This window comes from Coccinella septempunctata, chromosome 4 (assembly GCF_907165205.1).
Source record: "Coccinella septempunctata chromosome 4, icCocSept1.1, whole genome shotgun sequence".
NCBI lineage: Eukaryota > Metazoa > Arthropoda > Insecta > Coleoptera > Coccinellidae > Coccinella > Coccinella septempunctata.
Window position 1 is genome coordinate 31,068,504 of NC_058192.1, and position 24,727 is coordinate 31,093,230.

General features: G+C 37.0%; 1 protein-coding gene across 1 annotated transcript in view; it reads left to right on the forward strand.

Annotated features, from left to right (window-relative positions):
* The first annotated feature begins 2,450 nt into the window (after positions 1-2,450).
* LOC123311362 overlaps positions 2,451-24,727 on the forward strand; it is a 1,278,848-nt gene continuing 1,256,571 nt past the window's right edge. Inside the window, exon 1 of the mRNA XM_044895271.1 lies at positions 2,451-3,098. The gene's annotated coding sequence lies outside the window, so the exon portion shown is untranslated. The remainder of the gene's footprint in view (positions 3,099-24,727) is intronic.

Consider the following 24,727-nt stretch of genomic DNA (forward strand, 5'->3'; position numbering starts at 1 on the left):
TTATTTGACGTCTTGTTAACTTTATTATCTATGTATTATTTATATTTCAGCTGACCTGATGATGGCTTAGTGCCGAAATCGATAGTCAAAGTATATTATTATAAAAACAAGCGTGTCTTACTTTACCAGTTAATTAATGTTTGAACAAGAACTTTTGCCGGATAATAAGTGTGAAATCCATACTGGTGAACGCATTGCTAATATAGTGATAACCTGAACCACCAACACAGAATTAAAAATTATTGCGGAAAGACAAACGACGAAGGTTAAACCTATAACAGCAGAAAATTGAAAAAATTTGTAGCTTGATTACATTCGAATTTTTGTTTCCAATGAGCTTTGTCATTTACCTATGTTTCTTTTCTCAGATACTGTGGGATGAAATTCTTGTCGTTTTTTTTTCGCAGTATTCTTTAGACTGATAAAAAAATGGTTTTTGTTTTGAAACTTCGTTTTCCCATAATAAAATCGAATGGAAGACAAAGAAGGGCTCAGTTGACGACTGGCATCCTCTTTAATCCGAAAGCCCTTCCATTGCAGAATTATTGACAATAATTTCCGAATGATAAACATCCCAGAAAACCGAAAAATTGGACAATAGACGTGAATGCTGACGTCACATGACAGCGCCCAGGCCTTTCCATATCGGAGGTAACGGTAGAACTCGTTTTCCTGTTTTGCTTTTTCATCTTGAATGACGATTTTCTGTAGATGTAAATAATTGAAATTTTCAATATTCTAACAGTGAGTAATTTTCCCCTTTTCTCTTTTTGAGTTTGTCCGTGTCGTTATACAGTTGTCTTGCTTGATCTGCTTTAATGGTTGTATTGTGGTTTTCCGGTGTTTTAAACTTAGAACATAAATACAGGGAATGGACATCGTCGTGCTATAAATGTATTTGTTGAGGTTTGTGGTACAAATATTCGATGCTTCTCTGTCTAGCGCGACACTAAGGCAGTGGCGTAAAATAAATAAATTTATATAGCTCCTACCTTTTGTGCGGAAAATTGAAGTGACAATGATGTCAGATTCAACTATCTCAATTTTGATTGGCAACACTCACTTCAGTCTTTGGACAACAACAAATGTTTAATTTCCATTCCTTGTATCTATGTTTCAAGGTTTTAAATTCGATCTCTTTGATACCTGTTTCGATGAATGTAATATATGTGATTGATATTTTAGTAGTTCAAATGCATATTTTTATTTTAGCCTGAAGAAGGCACAATGAAGTGTTTGTTCCTTGGACCGAGATTTCCTAAAATAACTATTCTGTTCCCGCTTATTGGTTTGCTTTACCAATTAGTTATTAAGTTTAAACCTTCCCTGATGACCAACAAATCTAGGAAAGGCATATATTGGTTTTTTTCTTCAAAAGTGAATTGGAACTTTTGATGGTGTTAGCTGAGAATTGCCATTGTTAGTATTTTGTCCGACAGGATCGAAATCAGTGTATCATCAACGAATAGTTTGAGAAGAGGTATCTCAAAATCTGATATCGCTACGCTATCTAAAGCGTAGTAAAATATTTCGTGAAACCAATCTCTGCAATCTGCAATCAATTCTGAACATCATGATTTTTCAAGACGTTTGTGGAAGCTGAAATACCTAGGATATGAAAACTGCATCACTCTTTTTTAAGTTTCCGATGGTTTCTTCCATAGCATCCATATTGAATTTTCAATTCATTGATATTAGTTCTTCATAACCGTCTAATATAGGCTGACCAGATTATCCCAAGTTCGATGACCGACGGACCTGGAGTATATGTATATTTATATATACAGAGCGAATCTTTGAATCGTAAAAATATTTCAACAGTACATTCTCGAGGTCAAAAGAAACTTTATTCCTGTAAAATTTTTTCCTATTCAGCCCTGATAAAAAGATATAGCCATTTTAAAATTACTCGACAACTATATTCCGAATTTCATTTAATTCGATAAAAACATTTATCTTTTGAACCCAGCCGATTCGGAAAAAATGGTAAGGGAAAAAAGTGTTTCTTTTGACCTAGAGAATTTTACTGTGAAATAGTTGTACGAGTCTAGGACTCACCCTGTATATGCTTCCAGCTATTCAGTTTCCTACAACGTATGGTGAGGAAAAAATAATTTATTAGAGAAATAATGAAAGTTTCTCACAACGCAAAAACGAAAATTCAATAATATTAATATAATGGTTGTGCATTACACTGTGGAATGAGAAGAGGGCTTCAGGCGTCGCTAGCCTTTCTCCAAATGCAATCTTAATTGACCCAAACACTTCCTACATTGGACTTCAGAATCAATTGTTGTTTTTTTAAGGAATGGAAATTCTTTTGAAAGAAAAAGAAAGAAAATTTGCACTTTCTTTTGTTATTATCCATCTCAAATAATCTTGAGAACAATACTGAATTAAATTCAAGATTTTGAGGGACATTTTGACGGACGTTTTCCAATGACGGACTTCTTGGACGATTGACGGACTGTCCGTCACAATGACGGACGTCTGGTCACCCTACTAATAGGACATCGCGGTGAATCACCCTGTATACGCGCACATTTTGTTGACTTACATAGGTCAAAAATACATTTTCAAACAGCTCATCTTTCCTGACTCAATAGAACTTTCGGAGACAATATTTCATTTTCAGCATAACATCAATAACACGGCATCCCATGCTAAAAAGCTCCTGAAACACAATTTCCTCCCTTTATTTACACGGCACTTCCATCCCGAGGTGGGCGTTTCATGAACGCTTGCGCGATGGCAGCGCCCTGTATGCTAAAGTTTGTCAGTGTGACCTGAACTGAACAGCCATATGCTCGAAAATACGGGTCGATTTTGTGTAGAACTTTGTTTTTATATTTGAGATGAGCCAATCAGTCCACATTTTTATACGATAAGCTCTTTTGCATTATCGAGTTTAGGTAAATATTTCGAAGCACTTTCAGAACACGGTGCTATTAGTTCAATGCTCGGAGACTATTGACGTGGCAGATTTGAAGTGTCGAATAGTTTGAATTTTATCGTAATAACACTAACTGTTTGAAATGGGAGCAAAAGGAAGTGTCGAAGCTGCTAAGTGTAATGCACAAAACTGGAATAACTTGGAGGTAAGAGTGTATAGCTTTCTGGCAATATAATGGTAACTGTCGTGTTGGATTTTATTCTCACAATTTCAAACTTCTGCGATCAATATCTGGACTGATCGGTTGTTTTTACATTCAGTTAAGTTTTCTAACTAAGGGTGTAATGACAAATTAAATTGGAGAATTTTGAGTGACACTCTTCATTCTATGCCAATCTTTCCAGCTTTTACTGTATTCCTTATCAGGCTTTTGAATGTGAGGTTATACGGTATAGGAAATTTTCCAAGCTCCAAACAGTGGGTCTTTACATATAAAATCCATTCTACTGGATATCACTGAATTTCTGAACAAATTTATGAACTATTAACGTAGGTTTTCCATATTCTGAACAGAAATCTTCTCTTGTCAATTGACAAGACAAGAAAGGAAAATAATAAACAATTAGATTTAAATTCAGAATATCGAAAATCTAAATTAATAGTTTATAAATTTGTTCAGAAATTCATATACTATATATTTCTAATAACTGAAGTTTTTTGTTTCATGAATAAGTCATCCAATTTGAAAATACCAACTATTCGAACCCTTGGCTTGGCTAATCACTGCAATGGTGAAATGCTATTGTTCAAGGTGTGCAAAATGTGTGATACCTGAACCACAATATTCTCACCCTGAGAGACGAAGGAAGATCAATGTGATTGAAAATGCGCTTGAATTTCTTCGGATTGCACATAATTCCGCCAACTGCACTCCACCATCAAAACTTTTTTTTTTTAGCTATGGGACAAAATCGACCTTTTGGCAATATTTTCTCCATTTCCAGGAACATGTTCCAGGAACTTGTAATGAAATCGTTTTAGAAACACTTGTTTGATAGCAGTTAAGCTGCTCACTTTCTTTTTGAAGGAGTTTTCTTGCTGAGAATGAGATTGTTTATTCTCTTATGAAAATATCATTTTGTAATGTATGTATCAAAAAATCAACACTTTGAAAATATATAATATCTCATATTTCTCCAGTTTCGTACTCTGATTTTGTCTAAACGGGTGTGAAACAACGTAAGTTTCATGCGAATTCCTACCGCGGAAAGAGTGAAGTTTACTCTTACTATCCTATTTGATTTGTTGAGTAGCAAGTAGTTCAGTTAGTATAGATAGATACATGGATATGAGTTTATAACATGTACAAATTGTGGTGAACTCTGAAAAATCTGTGAGTTATTCTATAACTGTTTAGTTAGGTACTAATCGTGTGTGAATTCGAAGAAAAGGCATTTTCAAGAATTTCCTGGAAAATATATTCCGAAATAACGGGTTATCGGAACCTAGAATTCGTTAGTTACTGTTTTTTTTCCGTTACCAAGTTTTCGAGGAAAAAATTGAAAGACGCTAAAAGCAATCAACGAACTCAAACGCAGAAATGACGGGAATGTCTACATTTTGATTTGATTGGTGAGCGAGGCAATAACTTGGGCAAGTCCATGAAGCCTAATTATGTACGAGTTGCATACAAAGATTTATGTTCGACTGCAATGCAGAAATTTCATTTTCTGAAATGGCTTATTACTGAAAAACAATACGTGTGCTTTTGATTTTCTTACCTTGGTAACCGGCGACCTTGGCAACCATAGTAAACACAGTTGTTTACATAGATTAGAGTTATGTAGATTGGAAACTTCCATACTACGAGACGAAACCGTTTTTTTGCGCCCTCTCTTAACCTGGGGTGAATTAATGGGTGTTTCTTTCAATATACAATTAATAGATGACGCTGGAAAAAGTAGATTTCCTTCAACCTTCAACTTCATTCACAGGACAAGGAGAGATTTGTGTTCTGTCATTTGAAATTTTGAAGATTAATCTTTTTGAATTGAAATGTTTGAAAATATTTTATATATCCTAGTTTAGGCAGCGAGTTATTATTCCCATGATTTTGTGAGGTTTTTTCATCCCCTTCAGGTAATGCGAAGAACATTTTTAGTCAACTGTTTTATTTTTACCTATTGAATTATGCATTTTCAAATGGACTTGTTAACATTCGATACATTGGAGTTGTAACGAACGATACTACCAATTTTACTCACTTATGAAATGACTTAATTTTAATATTTTTCAACTATTGATCAATAAGGTATCGAAAAAAGTGAATATCAAAAGGGAAAATATCAAACTATGTTTCCGGATATCCGATTAGAAAAAAAAAATTCATTCCTGTGCTGAAGAAGGCGTAATTCTACGTGAAAGTTACGATTGTGGCGACTGTGAAATAGCTTATCAGGAAAAACTTTCCTATACCTACTAAAATGGTTCGAATTTAAGACTGGAGTCCTGGTATAAACGAAAAAATAAACCTTTATAGAGTATATTTTATTGCTTGTTGATCCATGCAATTAATAAAATAATACAATAAAGAATGCCATATTATCCTTATTTTTTCCTTTGCATTAATCGGTTTTTCACTTTGAAAATTATGCGAATGAAAGAATACTACTGCGGTGATTTATTCGTATCATAAAAATACTAAACTACTGATATTTCATCTGAACTAAATACCAGTACATTGGTGTTTATATTATTTGATACTAATAAATTGTCAAGTAGTTTTCTTGCGTTCACATGGACAACTCGAATTTCCTGCAATGTATGGAGAATATACTGAAAACACAGAAATTATACTCGTTTTTTTTGTTTGACAACACACAGCTTTTTTTTCAAAACCAGATCTACTCAAGCTTCACCCCAGTCCACCAGAGGTCGCGGTGAACAATGTTTCAAAATATTGTGAGAGTTTCCTATCTACACTACCTTAATCTATGGTTGTTTACTTCCTTAATTTTATGACAAACGTCATAATAATCCAAAAAATTGATAGTGCTGGAGAAGAAAGCGTAGAAAATTTAGCCGTGAGCGCCAAAGAATCTCGCTCACCCACTAAATCTAAAAGTGCTTTTGAAAATATGTATGCTGCCTATAACCAGTGGTGTAAAACGAGGAAAATTCTAAAATCGACATAAGACAGTATTCTGGTTTACTTCAATAGTGAATTGAAAGCTCACAAAAGTTCTAAGCTACGGACTAAATCGATGTATTGGAAAGATAAGTGTTACTACCAGAATATTGGGCCAGGAAGTAGTTGATGTAGCATCAAGAGTATTGCAGATCTAAAACTGTGCTTCCACATCGAGGTCGACTTCCTCATTAATTTTTATAATAACAAAGAATGTGTTTTTGATATTCACTACCACACTAATGCTTACAGCGGGTTTCATAAAACTTCGATTGTCCGATCAACGATTTGACAGTCACTCGATTTCTGAAACAAAAACAATGAAACCTTTTAATTTTTGCATATATTGAGGAAGTAGCAATTGAGAATAATTGAATGGACATATAAGCATCATGATTTAATGCGAGAATGATATTCTGAATGATCACAATTGAATTATCGATTGAAAACAAATTGACGTCTAATCGTCAATCAAGTGTTGTTTCCCCGATCAAGCTTTATGAAACCGGAGGTTAGAAAAGTAATTTTGTTTTTAGGTCGAAGTTCAATTCTTCTTCCTATAAATTCCAATAAAGTGTTGTTTGCATCTAGTATATTTACTTTACAGAATGATAGTGACAGTTGAGTCCAATAAAGTGGTGTTCAATAAAGTACTCAATTATGGACACTAAACGAATTCATAAATAAAGTGTTTATGATGCAGTCGAACATAAAATATGTTTTGCTCCCCTTAGGTGTTAATAATTCATGCCATATTTTATCGTTTATCTTATTTATTTTGATGAATATCATTTAAAGTTCAATCAATTATGAACTTCATTATCAAAATTTGGATGAATTTTTTCTCGTTTTTTCTAAATTTCTCCATCTCTAATCAAAGTTTCAGTTACTTTTGAAGTACTGCAGGAAACTTTTGGCTTCTTTATATTGTATGAAATTTTATTTGCAACTTCCTCATTAACGTATTAATGCAACATTACTTTCCCCAATAGTTGCAGCTTTCCATCCGTTATGCCGCTTGATTTGATGTCTCCAATATTCGCTCATAAAGTGGCCGACGTTTTTCTAAGGGAGAGTCCAGTATACTCCTGTTCTCAAAGTTCGGAAATTTAGAAATTCCACTTAGGATTGGAGTAATCGAGTTTTTTCCGACAGGCTGGTCAAGGCACTTTTCACGTTGATATCACATGAAGAAGCGAGGATTAAAATTTGCATGTGGTCATGTAGGATCTCTGAACAATATGGTTTCGAATTATTTTTTGAAAAACAAATGGCACTTTCATCTACATTGTCCATTTCCATTGTGCAGAGTTCAGTAGAACGACGCGCTCCAGCAATTTAAATAGTCATTACAACCTTCATCATTGAAGAAATATCATCCGGGGCTTCGAACAGGAATTTATTTTCGTCTTTTCTGTCAAACACAGAACTTTTGGGTTAACCTCCGCCATTCCTTCTTTTTAAAAGTAATCGAAGTTTAGGATACTCGGGAAATATGGATTTATGTTAATAGACTCAACATCACATCAAAAATTCTCTCGGTTCTAGACAGGAATAATGAACAAAATACCAATTCACAAGCCATCGTTGATATTCTAGCATAGCATAAGAAAACTATAAATTCGAATCCACAACGCCAACCCGCTGAACATTCCCTTTTGGACGAACCAAAACCAATCATAAATCAGCGTTTCACATTGTCCGGACTGACGTTAGCACTTTCAACTATCAGAATTACAGCATCAGGCTCAGATAATATACCCATGATATTTTTTAAAAACCTCCGGTCTTATACATTGAGAAAACAAAATAGTGAAATTACAGTGAAAATCTTGGGTTCTTTACGACCACCGATAATCACTGGAATTTCACAAGGAATATTCCGGAATATTCTGAAAAACAAAAATTGTAAAATTACACAAAACATGAATTTAAAAGTTGGTTGTGATTTCACATGAAATTTTTTCGAATGATATTTCTACAAACTGAACATGTGAATACTTTTTGTGGAATCACAATAAAGTTTGTTGGAAAATTACAATTATTTTGTGAATTCGCAAAAGATTATCACAGAAATAAATTGTAAAATTTGAAGAATTTGGAAAATGATAGGCGCTACCTCTCGTTGTCGCGAAAATGCGTCGTGAAATTGGTATCAATTAGACCTTAAAATACCATAATATTGTGAATAAACAAAGCACTTTCACAGAACTCAATTGTGAACTTCGAGTATTTGTTGAAATTCCAGAATTCATTGTATTTGAGCAGTATTTGCGTGTGTGAGTTCACACCATTTCAGAGATGGCGTGCTCTTGGGGTGGTTGTTTCGTCTTGCTGCTAGGGTTGGAAGGTAGATTAATGTACCCTAGCAGCTACCTACGACAATCGCCGGAGCAGCGTAGTTCGTGCCTGCTATTTACGCTTTGAGTGCTCCATTCCAGAAGTCAAGACGGTCAACGGATCCTCCAGGTATCAAAATCTACTAATACGATTTCCAGAGATCACCAGACCTGCAGTAGCCCCAGGACGCATCAGGCACAACACCAGGCATCACATCAAGACGATGCCCGGACCACCAGTAGCTTCGAGACCACGAAGCTTGGCACCAGAGTAGTACAAGGCAGCCAAAAAGGAGTTCGAAGCCATGCTCCGACTAGGAATCGCGTATCCATCCAAGAGCCCATGGTCATCCCCACTGCATTTCTAACCAAATAAGGGTTCTGAAGAATGGAGACCTTGTAGAGACTACCATGCCCTGAACGCCCGGACTGTCCCCGACCAGTATCCTGTGACACATCCAGGATTACGCCGACATCCTTCAGGGGAAGAAATTATTCCCAACCCTCGATCTAGTTGAGGGCATACAACCAGATTCCCTTGGCCAAAGAAGACGTTCCCGAGACCGCCATCACAACGACACTTGGACTGTTCAAGTTCCCAGTCATGACGTTTGGACTACGTAATGCAGCACAGACTTTCTAAAGATTTATCGATAAGGTTCTACAAGGACTAGAAACTTCTGTTTCAGCTACATTGATGACGTGCTGATCGCCTCGTGCTTTGATTACCTCGTCTCTATCGATGGAACAAGACCATTGTCAGACAGAATCCCAAGTATTGGAACTGCTCGACCTGTTCTACAGTTTCATTCTCCAGGCTGATATGTGTTTGAAGGCTTTCTGGCGGACTTAACAGGATTTTGGTTTTGTCGATATTGAGTCTAAGACCTAAAGCTTCGTATATATGTTTATAGGTGTCCAGCATTATCTATAGATCCTCTGGGCCGCTAGCGATACGTGCGGAGTCGTCTGCATATTGAAGTTCCGTGATAAACTTTGAACGGGTGTTTGCTCTGAGGCGCTTCAGGTTGAATAGGCCTCCATCAAATCTGAATCTTATCCTCTTACGGGCATACTCATGTCTGCAATTATCGATACAGCTATGGCGAAAATATTGAACAGTAAGGGCACTGACACGCAGCCTTATTTTTTTTCCAGAGTTGGTTGAAAAATAGTCAGTTCTAGAGCCAGTATGCTATTTTTTAGCGATGTTGTTGTTAAGGAGGCTTTTACACACTGCTAAGTATTTTTCTGGTACTCCAAGGCGTCCCATGATTTTCCATAGCGCTTTCCGATTCACCGATTCGAAGGCCTTACTTAATTCGATGTAGGCTGTATAGATCCTTGATTGTTGTTCACGGGCCTTCTCTTGCAGCTGTCGCAGTGTGAAAATTAGGTCCACCGTACATCTATTTGTTCGAAAGCCGCACTGGGATTCAAGTAAAAGCTTTTTTAAGAGTGGAATCAGACGAGTACCATAATCTTTGAGAGAATTTTGCCGGCCACACTAAGCAACGATATGCCCCTGTAATTGTTGCAATTTGATGTATCGCCTTTGTTTTTATAGAGGTTGATAACTAAAACGTTTCTGAAGTCTTGTGGCACATCTCCTTGTGCTCGGATCTTGCGGAATAGTGCTAGGAGACTATTGGACAATGGTCGCATTCAGCGGACAGTTGCGCAACTGTTACCAAACGCTAGCGTAAACGTTCGGTGACATATGCGCTACATTCTCAACACGTTCTGGAGCGGACGCCACTTTTGGGAGCGGATTTGATTTGTGCTAGGTAGCGGTAGCGGAAAGGAGCGAAAGTTGGACTTGAACTGAGTAGGTAGTTGTTATTTAGTGTGGAAGATGCACGAGCTTGAGTTTGTTGAGGAAAATGAAATGAAAATTGATGGAAGGTAATAAAGAAGGATGTTAAATAAGTTATAGGAAATATACTAGAGCAACAAAGTAATTCGTCAGAATTCTAGGTTATGTTTTTCACAAAAAAAAAACTGACTTAACCAGCACAAGGTTAACGAAACTTAAAAAATCCGTTTGTTTACGTCTTTCCTACAGACTTGTCAACTAATCAGCTGATAGTGACAGCTCGTTGGACTGCCTTATCTTATCTCGGCTTGCCAGCGAACGTTCAACATGTTCCCGACCGCTACCGCTACCGATGGGTAGCAGAAGCGTTTTGCGCTCCGTCCGCTGAATGCGACCAATGTCTTCATCCAGGGCTTTGAATATCTCCGCCGTCTAGACTCATATTTTTCATCGCACTTATGATTTCCGACATTGATATTTCGTCATCAAGCGATGTCATGGGAGCAGGTCTAAAATGGACAAATTCGAGTCGTTCTTTTGATTCAAGACCTGCGAGTAATGCTCCTTCTATATTTCGAGAATTTTTCTATCATCAGTTAGTATAGCTCCATGAGCTTTTTTCATAGGAATGTTAGCTTTTCTTAGTACAGTGAGTTTGAGCGATTTTAAACCTTTCAGTTGGAGTTTTGGAAAGGAAAGAGTAGCATTTATAAATGCTACGCGATGAATTGCAATGATAACATTTTATTTCTGGAGACATATTATTGGAAGTATATGCACCGACTATTACCCACACCGACGAGGAAATAGATATCTTTTATGAGGATGTAAACCTGGCCTGGTGGACCAGAAAACTCATTTCACAATTCTGTGTGGCGACTTAAATGCTAAGGTGGGCTTGAAGGCTGATGTTTCTGAAACCTCGCTTGGATGGTTCGGTTCGAAGGGAAGAAACGATCCTGATGAGACACTGCTGCTTCAAAACAACATATACCTCACGAATTGTTTCTTTCATAAAAAACCCAAATGGAGGTGGACTTGGAAAAGCCCAAACGGTTTGACAAAAAATGAAGTCGACTTCATAATAACCGATAACAGGCATATCATCAAAGATGTATCAGTACTGAATTTATCACTGGCATCACTACCATATCTGTGAGGGCAAAGGTTCATTATAATTTGAAAAAGGAGCGGTACAAAATGGTCAAGATTTCAAATGAATAACCATGGCATCAGCCGCTTGATACTTATAAATTTCCATTGGTGTATCTGCGACCTAAGACAACTGAAACAATACATACAATACAGTGAAATCCCTGACAAAAAGCCAAAATAAACATCTCTCATCAACTAAAAAGGATGAAAGGAAAAACTAGAATAATGCAGGAAAGAAGAGACAGAATAAGTGAGGAAGTGCTGAGGGATATAAATAGACAAATCTCCAAAGCAATAAGGGGATAAATAGAGAAATTGAATGAACCATAGAGAATAACAAAAGTATGAAGGTACTCCGAAGAAAACTCACGAATGGAAAAAAAGGAATATTCAAAATAAAGAACAAAGATGGAGAACACACAACCAATAAAAAGGAAATATCGAATAAAGTGGAGTAATTCTATAAACTCCTCTACAAAAGTCAATATGCGATGGTGACGAAGTGTTCAAAATCGAGGGTGTTATGATTTTGTTAAAAAAAATAGTGGACTGTATGACAAGATAATTGAGTTTGAGATGGTATAAAAACATTTATTCTATATCGTTAAAAATCATAAAATGAATAAGTCACCTGCATGAAGCTGATACAATAATGAAAAAAAAATATTAACAACATCTATAAACTCAGATTCAACTAAAATAAGAGATAATCCATAGAAGTCACCTGAGGTCAGACTTACACAAGTTTAATAAATTCACAATGAACACAGCGTCTTCAGTGACAGAGCAATCAATGAAAATTGATTGCGAGGGCCTCTTTATGCCATCAGAAAAACAGAAGGTTAGAAAAATGAATTTTAATGAGAAGACCTAGTTGTAACAGTGAAATAGGCCAAGAGGTGAAACTACATTCTCTGAGTCTGATCAACAAGGAGAGATAAATATATTAAATGTGAGTTGACCAATAATAACCATATTAACGTGTGGTTCTTGTCGATAGGACGTGTTTCGTTAGTTCTCTGATTGTTTCTCTACGGTAGTTGAATACAGCGTATAAAAATCCAAATTTGATCCACAATAGGTCTTCGAGATAGGTGTTGTTGCCGAGCGCTGTTCAAAATCGAGGGTGGTATGATGTAAGTTAAAAGTAGTGGACTGTATGACAATAAGATAATTGATATGGAGATGGTATAAAAACATTCATTGTATATCCTTCACAATCATAAAATGAATATGTCACCTGCATGAAGCTAATACAGTAAAAGCAAACTAATATTAACAACATCTATAGACTCAGGGAGACATCATTCAACTAAAAACAAGAGATATTCCAGAGCAGTTCAAATGAGAAGTCACTTGATGTCAGACTTAGAAGTTGAGGAGTTCAATTAATTCAATATTAACACAACGGTTACACAGTGACAGAGCAATCAATTTTCAATTGTCAGCAAGAGCAAGAGCCTCTTTATTTCAGCAGAAAACCGGAAGGTTAGAATAATGAATTTTAAGGAGAAGTCGCGAGAGTAACAATGAAATAGGCCAGAGGTGAAACTGAGGTGTAAGTCTGATCATCAACGAGAAATCGATACATTAAATATGAGTTGATCAAGTATGATGTAAATATGAGCAGAACGTGAATCGCACAAGTTAAATGAGAAGAACTAGAATATTAAAATAATATGAAGAGGGCAATAACATTCTTATTAAATGAGAAGCTCAATAATAATCAATTAAATGAAAAGAACAATCATAATTAATCTGAGAAGAACATAGTATAATTAATATACATTGCGTTGGTGAATTCAACATTTACAGAGACGAACTGCTTACAAGTTAGCACGATTAAAACGTTAATTAGAAGAAACAATTGACAAATTATGAGAAGAATAAGAGAGTACTGACGAAAAAATCACTAATCGTTGATTTTGAGATGTGCTGAAGGCTGAGAAAACTAACATGTATGTTGAGTTCGATGAATTAATATGGAAAAGAATCAATGAGACTACAAGTTATAAAATGTAGATCATACCAAATGAGTGTACTCGAGTACTCGAGCAGACCTTCCAGGGTGGAGCCTAGGTCGAGAGTGTATCGAGCAATATTATTAATCGTGGAACCATAGTTCCTGTGTCGAAATCATTCCAAAACCGGCTTCACCAACAGAAATCAAAGAGATCATAATGAAACTGAAAAACCGGAAAGCACCGGGAGAAGATAGGATAACGAATTATATGTTGAAGAAATTGCCTAGAAAAGGAATAGCAGCCTTGACGAATATAACAAACGGAGTGATGAGGACCGAATACTACCCAAAGAGATGGAAAACTGCAGAAATGATAGTTTTCAACAAGCCTGGAAAGGAACGGAAATTTCCTCAAAATTATAGACCAATCAGCCTACTATCAGCACTAGGAAAAGTCGTCGAGAGGGTTATCGCCAAAAGGCTGAATGAGGAAACAGAAATGTTGAAGATAATCCCACCCGAACAATTCGGATTTCGACGAGAACACTCGACTGAACTCCAATTACTACGGCTCATAGAATACGTCACCGAAGGAATGCAGACCAAACAGGCCACAGGATTAGTTCTGATGGATATCGAGAGAGCTTTTGATAGAGTATGGCACGAAGGCCTAATCTACAAGATGAAAAGAGCAGGATATTCGACCAAGCTATGCAAGATTATAAGGAATTATCTGAGGAATAGAAACTTTTATGTGAAGATAGATGGAGCAACCTCTCAAACTAGACAATTGGAAGCGGGAGTGCCTCAAGGATCGGTACTTGGACCTCTGCTTTACGTAATATACGTTTATGATATCCCGAAGAATGCTAGGAATATGCTCACCTTGTACGCAGATGACACAGGAATAGCGTTCAGACATCGACGCCCAGAGATCATACACCGGAGACTGCAGGAAGCCATAGATGAATTACTCAAATGGTGCATCAAATGGAAAATCCAAATCAATGGAAGAAAGACTCAAGCAATATTACTGCAAAAGAGAAGATTGAGGATGGAAGAAAACCTTGAAGTTGATGGACAAGAGGTTGAATGGAAAAATGAAGCAACATACCTAGGAGTGACGCTTGACAGAGGACTTACATGGAAAAACCACATCAAATGTGCTGTTGATAAAACAAAAGCCGCAATGAGTAAACTTTATCCACTCATAGGCAGAAGAAGTCATATGAATAAGAACATCAAGTTGACGATGATTAAAACTATTGCGCGACCACAACTCACATATGGATCGGCGGCATGGGGCTTCGCAGCCAAGACCCACATCAAGAGAATACAGGCCACTGAGAATAAACTCCTTAGAATGGCGATGGACGTACCCTGGTTTGTTAGGAACAAACAAATCTACAAGGACTTGGAATGGGAACCAGTTACAGAATTTATGAAGAGAAAGGCGGAAAGGATATTCGACAAAGCCAAACAACATCCAAATGAGGAACTACGAAGATTAGTCGACTACGATCCAACAGAAGAAGCTAGAAGGTCAAGAACCTACCACCGAAGACCGAGAGATCAGTTAAGGATTTAAATGTAACCAAAGAAGAGCTTAACCTATAAAAGCTATAGGCAGCATACAACTATCAACACGACTATGATCGTGTGAGAGTCCAGAAACCATAAGAGTCAACTGGTTAATAGGCAAAATGCCCGGAACCTATGAAGAAGCAGTTAAGGGTTTTTAGTGGGTCTCGAGCTCAGAGAGTGAGAATCCCCACACTGTTCCCCCTCAGCAGAGGGTGTGTTCGTCTGTTTGCAGATTTTCCCCCTGCTACACCAAAAAAAAAAAAAAAAAAAAAAAAAAAAAAAAAAAAAAAAAAAAAGTTCCTGTGTTCACCTCGTGTTCTGAGAAAAAATCCTAGATCCAGGGTCCACCCTGGAGAATATGAGGATTCATTCATCTGAAACTCGACAACAGTAATTAGTTAAATGTAAATAGAGGTGATCATAAGAGTTGTCTTAAAAAATGAGTAAACTGATTCTAATAAAAAAGAATATCACGAGCAGAGAATAAATCAGTAATCATTATTATTGAGAAAGACTTGAGGAGTTTCAATCCTGGTGCTACATATTTTCATGAGAGAAGGTCTAGCGAAGTCTGAAAATCTATTTAAATTACGAAATATAATAAAGTATATACAGGGTGGCCATTTGAAAACGAAACAGACGAGATTACAGACGAAATAAATTTTTTCGATAGAAATGCTCGGAAAGGTTGATTTCTGTTTCGAGGGGGACAACTTAAGATGTAGGTTACGGACGCATAGCGCTTCAACCCTTGCTACTACAACCCTCACCCCCAATTTTTGAATAGGGGGTGAGTGAAACCTCATTTGAAAGGTATTTTTATACTGATTTCAGCACAGTAATTGTTTTTTCATTTTATGCATTAGTTCTCGAAATATTCTTAACTAAGTATTTGAAATTGAAGTGGTGTTTTCATGGCACTTGTAGTGTTTTTTTGTAAAAAATCGACATTTTGAGCTTCAAAACAACCATGACTGTGGCTTCCTTCCTACAATCCACTGACATAGAAATCTTTAATCAAGATGTCGAACAAACAAAGCGTATTGCGAAGGAGCTCAATCTTGCTGAAACTCAATCTAAATTATCTTCGATATAATTCGCAGTATTTCCAATAACATGCGGTAACACTTGATCGATAGAAATCTCCAAAAAGTCCAAATACGTACATATCTCTAATCAGATTACCAGGTAAGAAAATCTAATCATTAATGATGCCACAGAAATATTCAAGTCCCAATTCGTGAAACGATTTCCGACTTGATTATGAAGAGTTTTCTCAGTTGGCTTCAATAATGTTTTCATTTTGTTGATTATTGAATTCATATCTTTTTCAAAAAAATGAGAATCGATAATTGAAATATTTCTGTGGCATCATTAATGATTTGATTTTCTTACCTGGTAATCTGATTAGAGATATGTACGTATTTGGACTTTTTGGAGATTTCTATCGATCAAGTGTTACCGCATGTTATTGGAAATACTGCAAATTATATCGAAGATAATTTAGATTGAGTTTCAGCAAGATTGAGCTCCTTCGCAATACGCTTTGTTTGTTCGACATCTTGATTAAAGATTTCTATGTCAGTGGATTGTAGGAAGGAAGCCACAGTCATGGTTGTTTTGAAGCTCAAAATGTCGATTTTTCACAAAAAAACACTACAAGTGCCATGAAAACACCACTTCATTTTCAAATACTTAGTTAAGAATATTTCGAGAACTAATGCATAAAATGAAAAAACAATTACCTACTGTGCTGAAATCAGTATAAAAATACCTTTCAAATGAGGTATCACTCACCCCATCTTTCCTATTCAAAAATTAGGGGTGAGGGTTGTAGTAGCAAGGGTTGAAGCGCTATGCGTCCGTAACCTACATCTTAAGTTGTCCCCCTCGAAACAGAAATCGACCTGTCCGAGCATTTCTATCGAAAAAATTTAATTCGTCTGTAATCTCGTCTGTTTAGTTTTCAAATGGCCACCCTGTATTTCTGAGCAATTGATCGATTTATCTTGAGTGGACGTGTCAGTTGAGCGGGGCTAGCAAGGATGATGAATCTGTTTTAAAATTCTGAAATATCTTGCACGTGAACTCATTTCATGAGAATAAAATCATCATTTAAGTGAATTCTAACAGAGTTAACAAAGAGAATCAATAATAAAATGTGTGAGTGTATAGTTTTTCGCTTCTGAAAAACGCTGAGAGTGGGGCTGCCTCTTCGTTCAATTAGCGCACCGCAGAATCGGGGTACTATGCGTGGTACGAAAGGTCGGAGGGGGGCTTCGTTCAATTTTTAACAAGCGCCAATAACGCAGAGTTTTCGTTTCGATCTAGAAACTGTTTCGTTCATTCCGTCTAATTATTAACAACAAATATATATATAAAAAACATGCCGACTAATTGTGTGAAATGTGATAATTCGATAAGCCGCAATAAGCCGGGAACAAAATGTTTACGGTGCGTTTCCGAAATCCACTTCACATATGTAGTTACTTCGGATGCAATCAAACTAGCGGAGACCAGCGGCTTCCGGTGGATATGTACAGCATGTTCCGAATCGACTGATATTCAAGGACGGAGTAGCATCGAACAAAAACTTGACCAAATTATGAACAATTTGGCAAGAATAAGCAAACGGTAGGATGAATTCGTCGATTCCTCAAATTTTTATGGCAAGAAGATGCAGGAAGTCGAAAATCATTTGAAAACTTGTGCAGATTTAAAGAGGGCTTTCTCCGACCTCAATACGTCTATGGATCTTCTAAGAAACGAAAACATGAAGTTGAGAGATATTGAGATAGTGGGTAAACCAGAAGCGCAAAACGAGAATATTGGCTCGGTCATTCAGAAGGTTTCGTCTAAGCTGGGTTCTCCTAATGTTAAGCTTATATAGACAACTATTATAGGGTACATTCCTCACCGAAACAAGAAAAATCTCGGCCGATTGTTGTTACTTTCAAGACTAAGGTCTATATAAATGAATTCATGATAGCGAACAAAACGAATAAAAAACTGAAAACGTTTGTGAAAATGTTTTGGCAAGGCTAAATCAAATATATACATGAATGAGTCTCTCACAGCATTTAATCGGAAATTTTTTTACTTGGTGAAACAGTTCGCCAAGGAGGATAACTTCAAATTCTGCTGGACTCAGGATTGTAGAATTCTCTCGAGAATTCTACTGAGAAAGGATGAAAAATCGAAAATAGTTCATGTAACATCTAGTGAACAGTTGCAAAACCTGCATTGCTAATTTCATTTCTTTCAAACTGTTTGGAGAGAATCCGTTCCAATGGATTCTTTCCTTAGTATATATTACCAGAACTGCAGTGAATTTAGTACAAAAACGAAAAAACACGAGATTTTTTTTTGTATTACTGAATCCTGGTTCAAACCACACCTGGACAGTTCGGAAGTTGTTTGTGATAGGTACAATGTCTTCAGAAGGGACTGATGTGAGTCAAGTAGCTCCAAGAAAGATGGCGGTGGTGTTCTTCTGGCTGTGTCGGCGAGGATGAAGGCGAAAATGTTGACTGGTTTCGTGAGTGATTCGATTTAAAGTTTGTGGGTGAAGATAACAGTGGCGGAAAATAGGAAAAACCTTATGTGTGTGTTACTGCCCGCCAAATACCAGTGCGGAGGAATATGTTCGTTTTATCAATGATGTGTTCAAAATTCGAGCATTTTATATTTATTACTTACACTATTTCCACTTTTCAGTATGGCTTTGAAGATGACTGTATTATAGTCGAAACATGTCAGCCGGAAAATAAATTGTTTTCAAATAATAGTAGATTTTAGACTATAAAGCTTTTTTATTAAGTTCTGTACAAGACTAAAAATTGGTTCACTCCTTCAATCACTATTGAAAGTATTGATATAGATTCAATACAAAAGAAAATAAAAAGTTTGGACCAGGAATAAGGGTTCAGGGCTGGACTCGATACCTCCTGTTTTAATCACGTTTTGCGGGGATTTGCTTGCGGAGCCACTCCAGATAATTTTTAACAAATCATTGCTCCTGGAAATTTTTCCGAAAATGTGTAATGTGGCTAAGGTAGTTCCGATCTTGAAAAACGGCAATGAAAACATAAACAATTACAGGCCTGTATCTATTCTTAGCCATTTCGGGAAGGTTTTCGAATCTATCATATCTGATATTTCCTTCCATAGATTAAGCTCAATGTTGTCAGAGCGTCAGCATGGTTTCTTCAGGAGTAGATCTGTTCTGACGAATCTAGCCCTCTACGCCGATTTCGTGACAGATAAATTTGATAATGGCATACAGGTAGACTCCGTATATTCAGATATGGCCAAGGCCTTCGATAAGGTGCATCATTCCATTTTGGTGGCTATATCGGCTGATTTTGGCGTGGGGGAAGGATTTTTGGAGTGGATACGGTCTTATCTATCCAGCAGGCAGCATTTCGTGGTTGCGAATGGCGTGTCATCTCAGGAGATTGAGGTGACATCGGGCGTTATTCAGGGTTCACACTTGGGCCCTCCCTTGTTCACAATATACATTGATGGTGTTTCAGAATGTTTCCTTCATGTTATCTTTGAACTGTACGCTGATGATTTGAAGGTTTACAAGGATATTCGAACTGACCAGGACCTTGTGTTTGTCCAGGAGGATTTGAATCGATTAAGCAGTTTTTGTGCAGAGAGATATTTGCTTTTGAACTTAGAGAAGTGTTTTCATATTACCTTTATCAGAAAAATCAACATTTTCAGGTCAATTCTATCGCTTGATGGATGCCCGCTGCGGACCGTAGACTATGTGAGGGATTTGGGGGTGGTTCTGGATTCTAAGCTTACCTTTAGTCTCCATGTCGATAACGTTGTTACGAAAATTTTTGCAATGCTTGGCTTCATTTTACGTATCACGAAAGAATTCACAAACAGCTCAGATCTAAGAAACTTATATTTCTCTCTCGTGAGGAGTAACTTATTGGAATATGCAACATCCATCTGGTCACCCTTTTATCATAAGTATGTGGATAGGATCGAGAGAGCGCAGAAAAAATTTATTAGAAGTTTGAATTATAGGTTCGATCGTGCTCGGTGTTCATCCCATTATAGAAATAATTTAATTCACTCAGTCTTCAATGGAGGAGAGATCTCTTTGATTGTATGTTTCTGTTTAGGACTACCAATAACTGTTTCAACCACCTACTCATAAGTTTGATCACTTTTAACAAACCACAGTATTCTGATCTTCGAAGAGTGCTCTTTTACATTCCGAGGGCTAGAACAAATGTGAGATACCATTCGGTGTTCCTGAGAGTGATGCGCTTTTATAATTGGCACATAAGTTCAATAAATATTTTCAACGTAACAATGGATCATTACAGAAAACTTATTCATTATTTAGATATTTGAAATCATCGTATGATTTAGAGTTTTAGGAAGTAAGCTGCAACGTACATGTTTATGCATGTAATATTGAGTTCATTGAATGCAAAGATTTATATTAGTATAAGTTTATTCTGTGTATCTGCTATATGTTATAGGAATTTGTTAGAAGTTAGGAAACCACTTACCTTTGTAGTTATCGTATGTGTATATGTATTTAATTTTTTGAACCTCTATCACTGGGTATCCTGTCGAGGTTCCTGTTATGTTAATAAATAAAAAAAATGTAAGTAGAGAGAGAGAGAGAGAGAGAGAGAGAGAAATGTATGAGACGTGCATGAATCGTACAAGTTGTTAGGTCCCTGTTTTTTCGCGGGCGATGGAACTACTCGAAGATGCATCGTCTCGAATATTCCAAAAACTGTCGGATGGAGCGACGACGCACACGCGTGTGAAGTCGACAAACAGATGAAAAATTAATTTGAGATTTTCTGTTTCACTGAGAACCGTTCATGGCCATAAATTCATCATTGAATATTGAATATCGGCTTATCCGATAATCGAGATAAAAGTCCTATCGTGATATTCGTGTTAGAGAATATCAAATCTCATTTGTGCAGATTTAGATTATCTTTAACATTTGAAGGATGTTCATATCCGAAAGGTTTGGTGAACGATGGTTCCAGGAATTTTCCAGAACCTCAACTGAGGGTTCCATCCAAGGACTCCCTGGTTCCATTATTTCCTGTGAAGGTCTCAATATTGGTGTCAGAGTGGAATATGAATTGTACCATTTCTTTGCAAGCATTGAAGCAAGAAGAAAGGGAAAACCTGTATTCTTCCCTGCGAGGGTTCCATTATTGGTGTGACAGGACGACATACAATTATTGTAGTTTTTTTAAATATACTACTTTCTTAATCATTGTTCGAAGCAAGAATAGGTGAGAATAAACTTTGTGATATAATTCATCAAAAAAGAAATATCGAACCTGAGTTGCATAAAATTTAATTCAGAACGTAAGTTAAATGAGAAAAGCAACATTTATTAATCTGAGAAGTGCTAGAATATTACAAAGAAATGAGAAGATCAAAATTAATCAATAAAATGAAAGGAACAATCATAATTAATCTAAGGAGAGAAAGAATAGTATAATTAATACACATTACGCTGATCTTGAAAAAAGCTAAAATTTATTGAGGAATACAACATTTACAGATACGGACTGCTCACAAGTAAGTACGATTAAAACGTCCATCAGAAAAACAGAAAATGCAATTGATAAATTATGAGATGTACAATTCGAAGGTACTGAGGTAACCACTAATCGTTGGTTTCGAGAAGTGCAGAAGACTGAAAACTAACATATATGTCGAGCAAGATGAATGAGGATGGGAATGTATAGTGAGAGTACAAGTTATAATGAGTAGATCATACCAATTGAGTATGCACGATTACCAGAGCAGGCCATCCAGGCTGGTGCCTGGGACGGAATTCTATCAACCTGTATCATGGCCTATCATGTATCGTCGAACTATAGTTGAGAAGTCAGTAATTAAGCAGGCCATTAAGTTGACTGAGAAATAAAAAAAAACTGATTCAATAAAAGAAAATAGCATGAGAAAACAACAAATTACTATTCATTATCAATGAGAAAGAGAAGAGAAGATTCAATCCTGGGGCTACATACCCATTTTCATGCGAGAAGATCTAAAGAGGTCTGAAAATCTATGAAAATTATAAAATATAATATGATACATATTTCGGCATTTAATCGATTTGCCTCGAGTGAACGTTTCAATTGAGCGGTAATAGCAAGGATGATAAATCTGTTGGAAGATTTTGAAATATCTTGCACGTGGACTAATTTCATCACAGTGAAATGATCATGAAAATGGAAAAATAATAATTTTGAGAGGACTTTGCGTACATTACTTCGTGAGAAGATCAAACAAGCACCAGAATTGAGAAGACTTGAAGAGATGCACAATGAGGTGTTATAAATTTAAATGTGAAAAATGAGATGTGAATTCTACAGAGTTAACAAAGAGAATGAATCAATAATGGCTTCAGCGGAAACTGGACCTTCTGACACCTTGTAGAGGGGACTGCGCCTAAGATGTTTAAACCACTAGTGTGTGCCTTTGTCACTTTTTGCAAGCATCAAGATTTCTGCGAATCAGGAATATGGGATCATTTTTGTGCCGGCGCCACCATATGAGTTGCTTCGTTCTATTCTTGTTCTACCAAAGGAAATCCAATGATACTTTTTCGTTTTCTTTTGTTTTGTGTTGATATCGAATATCGATCAACGAGTTCAAAATAACAAGCCCACTTTGTCAGCTGTTGAGAAATATTTGTGATTTACAGTTTGATTTTCGTTGTAAAAATAAATCTGTCAATATATCAACACTATCGAAGGGTTCGAAGGAGTATTCACTATTCTTCTTCAAGATAATTTCTGTTCGACAAATTGCATTCATGAGGAGGGTAAATGAATATGATTTTAATAAAACACAGTTATGATGGGTCAAATATCCAATATATTCAGTTGACGGAAAAAGAATTTTCAATATATCTACTCGTGAAGAATATTTGAGGAAAAGAGTCGAATAGTTAAGTACATGTATTTCTGTTTCTTAACACATGCTCACATCACATTACGTATTTCCAATACTGTTCCTTTGAAATATTGCTGAAAATGCCATAAAACTTAGCCATTCGTCCCGAATGTTCGTTCATCTGATTTGGTTCTGCCTCAAATTCCAACAACACCGAATTCTTAGCTGCAGTTCTCGATTGTCCATACAGAAAACTGAATGACATGTTGAATAAATGATTGTTCTACACCCTTTCTCGAAACTTATACATTTTCACACACCAATAATCCTTTTTAAATACAACATGTTCGTAAGTCGTAGGAAAGTATTCAAATTATTTTCAAATATCAATGAACAATGCTCTGTCAAATTCTAAACAGCGCTACCTACAGTGAGAAATATTAAACTGATGCGATATCCCCGACAAAAATGAAACAAAATCGAATCAGTGAGTACACCATAGTTTTAGTCATCTTAGCTGCGCCGTCGATGCTGTCAAGTAACTTGTTTGAGAGTTACCGGAGGCGTCGTTCCGAATGGGCTGAATTTTTAACATTCCGCCCGCCATAACTAACAGCGTTAGTTATCGAGATGACTAGAGAGGTTGAAATTCTTTCTTGGTTGCTTCGTTTGAAGACTGGTAGAATTGCCAACTTCGAGATTGGTCGAGTTAACGTGTACGTGGAGGTTTTGAGCGTAACAACTCGAACAAGGCCGGCTAACCTTGGGTGCATTGCTATTACTCGCCCTAATGACCACTTACAGGAGGTAATATCTCATCGGTGATGAGAACTGCTGATTCCCATTCTTCTCCCATATGAGGAGCTGCTGGGGGGTTGAAGCACCAGTTTGTACCTTCATTCATGAGGGGATGGGCGATGACCTGGTTTTCTGAGGATGCTCTCGTAAACATGTTCTTGAGATTGGCATCTGCTCCAATGAAGTTGGTTTCGCAGTCTGAGTGTAACGTTTGACAGATGCATCGACGAGCTGTGAATCTTCGAAACGCAGCAATAAATTAGTCAGTGGTATAATCACTTGTGATGAAAATGAAGGTTTTAGCGGCATGCAGACAGAAATCCTCAAGGCAGCCCGTGTAGCTCAGTTGGGAGAGTTCCTGACCGGTAATCGGGGGGTCGTAGGTTCGAATCCTGCTCTGGGTGGTACTTTTTTCAGAATTCAATTCCTGCGCGCATGCCGCTAAAACCTTAATTTTCGGTATAATCACTTACAGCTTCGAGGTGTACTGCGGAGGTGACAAAGCAGACAAACACACAAACCCAAACTTTGTGTATCTTTGCTCCTCTTCCTTTTCAGGTTTTGATTGTGAGTGGTCCTGTGTATTCTACACCAAAGTGAAGAAAGGGACGAGATGGTCTGACGCGTGGTTCTGGTAATTGTATCATGAGTTGTTGAGCTCTTATACCTCGTCGCATTGCACATATAACACACTTCAGGATGTGGGAATTCACTGGGGCTCTTTTTCCAATGATCCAATATTGTTTTCGGAATGTGCACAGTGTGAGTTGTTTACCTCCGTGGAGTATTCGTTTGTGAGCTGAATCTATAATTAGAGAAGTCAATTGAGAAGATCGAGGAATTATTGCAAGATGCTTGCTTTGTGGGTCTGAGAGAGCGTGGGTGATTCGTCCCCCTAGACGAATAACACCTTCATGATCGATGAACGCAATGCGTCAACTGAACACATGACGACAGGACGACAGAGTATTACCAGAGCTTTGAGTTCTAGAGGAAAATACACTTTTTGAGTTGCCTTGATCCAACAGATCCTTGATTTTTCCAAGTCAGTTGAGGTGAGCAGAGATAACAAGTTCAGCCT